A 6,000-nucleotide genomic window follows, 5' to 3' on the forward strand; every position below is an offset into this window, starting at 1 on the left:
GGAATGCACTGCTCGCAGCAGCAAGGCCAGAAAGCTCTAGGCCTTTTTCAATTTCCTATCTCAGAGCGTAGGCTCTTGAAATACATTGATCGTAGGGTTTGTCCCACAGCAGAGCGAAGCGAGGTCCTCTCTCCAGATGCGATCTTCTACGCACGCATCTTGAAGGCATGTGCCTCTAAGAAAGATGTTGATATGGGCACAAAAAATCACAATTATATTGTCAGTCAAAGTTTATTGAAAAAAGATGTGCTTGGCACATGGGTATCAAAATTCATGATGCGATTGCTAAGCAGGGGCTGTTGATTGCAAGATATGTGCAACATGGATATGGCAAAAAAGATATGGTCTTCTTTTACAAGAGGCAAAGTGAGGGATGCTCGCCATACAAAGTGTCTTGGAGTGCTCTTATGGCCCTAGGTTGCTTTAAACAAATGCAAAGAGAGGGTTTCTCACATTTGTTGGGGTATAAAGCCCAATGTGGTCGCCCAGGTAAGTGGGCGGGCCGCCAGGTATGTACACATATTCTTTTGTAAAAACCTAATAAGAACTCACTATGCTCTACACATTACAGTAGAGCGAGTTCACCATATCGTCGAGCTCTTCTTCTCGCACTCTCTCTCCCGTCGCACTTTCGCTCGTACTCCTTCAACTGGTATCAGAGCTCAGATCGAGGCTCGGGGCAGCACTGCAGGAGGCTAGAGTCACCAGCTCAGATTGGAGTGAAATTCGACAGGCGAAGACACGGTCCCAAATCCTGTGGGCAAGCACGGAGGGCTTGGTGTTCTCAGAATTTCATTCTGAGGTCATCTCGGCCACCGTTCGGCTTCGACAAAGGTCTGCGCATGCCATTTTCGACTACGTGGTCTCGGTGGGTGCAGATTCGACTCTGCAAATTTAAGGTTTTTGGCCTACGACTGCAGGTGCTGAGGATATCGACACTCCCAGAGTGTTGATTTGTGGCTGTCTACACATCGAAGGACGGCTCACAGTTCTTGGAGGCGTGTCACATACAACACGGGCGCATCTACACATAGACTGTAGGCGACATCCACTAGTTCATCAGGTAGCTTGTGTTTGCTGCTTGATATTCCAGATTTCATCCTGACATTGCAGGTACTTCCACATGGGATGTATTGTCAGAGATGATGTATGTCTGTTGAGGGTTTGCTGGCTGTGAGTCACGCAGCAAACAACCGCCGCAGCGGTTACAGCATACAGTGGGAAATTTGTGGATGTATGACTTTGTGGGAAGTCTATGTACTATCAGAGGGTCGAGTGAGGTTTTATTGAGCTGGAGGAAGCCTTTTTTGAGGGTCGAGTGAGGTTTTATTGAGCTGGGGGATTCTCGAATGTTGAGATCCTTTCGGTGATACAGGTCTTGGAGCGATCCCTCGAGCACCCTTAGATAGGCAGCTAGGATGTATTGACTGTGAGTTAGACAGTTGGGATTGCATCTTTGCTTTACTGCCGTTGAGGCATTGTCGCAGTCTATGCTTACAGGACACTGACAGGACAGTCAGAGACAGTACAAGTGCAGGACAGGTTTACCCGCAGCTTACAGTGTCAGAGAGACACTGTTTTTTGAGCTGTTTTTTGGTCTGTTTTTTGAGTACACCAGAGCCATTTTACAAAGGAGACTCTGCCAAAATTTCTGGAGAATCTGAAGCTTTCTTGGTTCATTTGACATGTTGATATTGGTTCAGAGGTCAGTTTACAGTAGAAACTCTGCCGAATTTTTCCAAGGAAAGTAAACTACTGTGAAGCGTAGCTATGGCTGGATCACAGGACACTGCTCTTTACAATATCAAGAAGCTGGATGGAACCAATTTCCCATTGTGGAAGAAGCAGATTTGGCACGTGTTGGTACAAAAGAAGCAGATAAAACCTATAAAGCTCAAGGGGATAAAACCAGAAGATATGGACGAAGATGAATGGAGCGAAATGGATGAATTGGCACTTTCTACCATTATGCTGACTTTGGCAGAAAGCGTTTACTTCAATGTAGCAGACGAGATGTCGGCTTATCAAGCATGGTTAAAGCTGAGTGATCTTTATGAGAAGCAGAGTGCAGCTTCACAGGTATACTGGCTTAAGAAGCTTGTTGACTTGAAGATGAAAGAAGGGACACCTATGTACAATCATCTGAATGAATTCAACACAATCTACAGTCAGTTGTCAGCTCAAGGTGTCAAGTTTGATGAACCTGTTAGAGCTATGTTCCTGTTGATCACATTGCCGGAAAGTTGGGACACTTTTCGCACAGCTTTGAGTAATTCTGCACCTCCAGATGGTTTGAACATAGCAGGTGTAGAAGGAAGTCTGCTTACTGAAGAAACCAATAGAAAAACAATGGACAAAGGCAAAGGAACAGCCTTAGTTGTCAGGGGAAGGACCAAAGAAAAGTACAAAGGTGGAAAGAGGAATCAGTCTCGTAGCAAGTCCCGCAGTGCTAAAGGCAAGAGCGACATAGAATGCTACCATTGTGGCAAGAAGGGTCACATGAAAAGAGACTGCAGAGAATGGAAAGCAGAAAAAGGCAAAGAGAAAGCTGAAGACCATGGTGAGAATAACAAGTCCTCAGTGAACATTCAAGAAATTAATGTGACAAACACTGTTGCAGAGGATGACAGTCTAGTGTCAGGAGACATCTACTTCTTGAAGAATACAATGGACTCAGCTCTTCTTACAGCATCTGATGGAAATGCACTGAGTGACTGGATTATAGACTCAGGGGCATCACTTCATGTGTCTCCAAACAAGGAGTGGTTTACCTCTTATGTGCCCACTAAAGATCATGTTCGGCTAGGCAATGGGCAGACATGTGAGATCTTAGGTGTTGGAGATGTTCAACTGAAGTTTCAAAATGGCTCTTCTTTCACGCTGAAGAATGTGAGACATGTTCACGCAATTACAAAGAGCTTGATCAGCACGGGTTTACTTGATGATGCTGGCTACGTCACCATTTTTGGACAGAACATGTGGAAGATATCCAAGGGTTCTATGACAGTAGCACATGGAGTAAAGTCTGGAGGACTTTACATGATTCATGTATCAAATGTCTCTAAAAATGTAATCAATGTAACCGAGCAGCCGAACGTTTCTTTGTGGCATAGCCGGTTAGGACATATGTCCAAGAAGGGAATGGAAATCTTGTCTCGTTCTGGTTATTTGCCTGGCTTTTCATTTAATGATTTTGAATTTTGTGAACATTGTCTGTATGGTAAGCAAACACAGCAGCCACATAAGCATAGAAGCAGTAGAAGAGATACAAGGTTGGCACTTGTTCATAGTGATTTGTGTGGGCTATGCCTAACCTATCTCTAGGGGGAGTTTCTTACTTTATGACATTTATAGATGATTACTCGAGGAAAGTATGGGTTTACTTTCTCAAGCACAAGGATGAAGCGTTTAGTGTTTTCAAAACGTTTGTGACACTTGTGGAGAATCAGAGTGGTAAGAAGCTTAAATGCTTACGCACTGACAATGGTGGAGAGTATGTTTCAAACGCCTTTCAGGACTTTTGTGAGTCAAAAGGTATAAAACGTGAACTTACTACTCCTTACAATCCTCCTCAAAATGGTGTTGCTGAGAGGATGAATAGGACCATACAACAGAAGGCCAGAAGTATGTTGTCTAATGCACAGCTGCCAAATGGGTTTTGGGCTGAAGCTGTATCAACAGCTGTTCATCTTGTAAATAGATCTCCTAGCAAGGTTTTGTAGAAGGATTCAGTACCAGAGATGGTATGGTCAGGCAAAATGCCCTCATACAAGCATCTCAGAGTCTTTGGCTGTGAGGCATATACTCACGTTCCAAAGGAATTTAGGAACAAACTTGAGCCAAAGAGTAGAAAGTGCATCTTTCTAGGCTATGGTAATTCTGGTGAGATGGGGTACAGACTTTGGGTCCCGAATCCAGAAAGGTTGTCCGCAGCAATGATGTTCACTTTAATGAATCCAAATATTATTCTAAACCAGAGAGGGTTGAGGAGATTAGAAGAGTTGTCTTCCAAGAAGATGGACCTGCACGTGCAAGACAAAATGTCAGGGCTCAAGAGGAGCAAGGACAGGATAGAGTGGAACCACAGGTTGTGGCTGAGCTTGAGCCACCTATTGTGCGTAGATCTCAACGTGCCACGCGACCTCCTGATAGGTTTTTTCCATCTATGAACTATGTCATGTTGACTGATTGCAATGAGCCTTCATGTTGCAAGGAAGCACTGCAAATGAAGGACTCCGGGAATTGGCAATTGGCCATGAAGTCAGAGATGACAGCTCTGCATAAAAACCAGACATGGAAGATAGTTAAATTACCACAGGGCAAAAAGGCTCTACCCTGTAAATGGGTTTACAGGTATAAGATCACCGCTCATGATAGTCAGCCAAAGTACAAAGCAAGGCTTGTTGCCAAGGGCTTTAAGCAAGAACAAGGCATTGACTTTGATGAAGTCTTCTCTCCGGTGGTCAAGATGACTACATTGAGATGCTTTCTTGCATTGGTTGCCATATTAGATTTGGTGTTGCACCAAATGGATGTCAAGACAGCGTTCTTGCATGGTGATTTAGATGTGGAAATTTACATGCAGCAGCCAGAAGGGTTTGTTGAGAAAGGCAAGGAAGATTGGGTATGCCAGTTGTTAAAGAGTCTTTACGGCTTAAAACAATCACCGAGGGCATGGTACCATAAATTCCACAAGTTTATGCTTTCTCAAGGCTACAAACGTAGTGAGTTCGATCACTGTCTATATACAAAGAAGGCTAAGGATGGTAGTTGGTTGATCCTTATTTTGTATGTGGATGACATGTTGATTGCTGGCAAGCACTTGGAAGAAATTTCAGCTTTGAAGTCAAAGATGGCAAAATCGTTTCACATGAAAGACATGGGTAAGGCAAGTCATATACTTGGTATGCGCATTGAGAGAGAAAGATCAAAGAAGTTGATTTGGTTATCTCAAACAGAGTATATTGACAAGGTTTTGCAACGTTTCAATATGGATAAGGGAAAGGCATTGAGTGTTCCATTGCCACCATATGTGAAACTTAGCAAACAAGATTGTCCTGTGTCTGAGGAAGAACAGGCTGAAATGGATAAGATTCCATATGCGTCTGCAGTGGGTAGTTTGATGTATGCAATGATTGCTACTCGCCCAGACATTGCATTTGCAATGGAAGTAGTAAGTCGATACATGTCAAACCCAGGCAAGAAACATTGGGAGGCAGTGAAAGGAATATTGAGATACCTGAAAGCTACAAAGAGTATGCGTATATGCTATGGGAGTCAGGAGCTAAGTGTAAAGGGTTTTACAGACTCAGATTATGCAGGTGACTTAGACAACCGAAGGTCTACGTCAGGGTATGTCTTTACATTGGCTGGTGGAGCAGTATCATGGCGTTCTAGATTACAAGATTGTGTTACTCAGTCTACTACAGAGGCTGAATATGTTGCAGCATCAGAGGCATGCAAAGAATCAATTTGGCTTAATCGACTAGTAACAGATTTGGGAATCAAAGAAGAGATGCCTGTGTTATATTGTGATAGTCAAAGTGCTATACAATTGGCTCGCAATCCAGTTTATCACTCAAAGACAAAGCATGTGGATGTGAAGTATCATTTCATCAGGGAAATGCTCGAGGATAAGCAACTTCAGCTTGTCAAAGTTCACACCACAGAAAATCCTGCTGATCTACTTACAAAAGGACTTCCCTCAGAGAGCTTTGCGCATTTTCGCAAGCAGTTAGGTGTAGGGTAGTACATCACTTCTCTACATCTCTTGTATATTAGCTTGTATAGTAGCTTCCCTCACACTTAAAGTACCACATTGGACTTTAAGTGGGAGGTTGTTGGGGTATAAAGCCCAATGTGGTCGCCCAGGTAAGTGGGCGGGCCGCCAGGTATGTACACATATTCTTTTGTAAAAACCTAATAAGAACTCACTATGCTCTACACATTACAGTAGAGCGAGTTCACCATATCGTCGTGCTCTTCTTCTCGCACTCTCTC

Source organism: Adiantum capillus-veneris, chromosome 11, assembly GCF_014529385.1.
Source record: "Adiantum capillus-veneris isolate H3 chromosome 11, ASM1452938v2, whole genome shotgun sequence".
Classification (NCBI taxonomy): Eukaryota; Viridiplantae; Streptophyta; class Polypodiopsida; order Polypodiales; family Pteridaceae; genus Adiantum; species Adiantum capillus-veneris.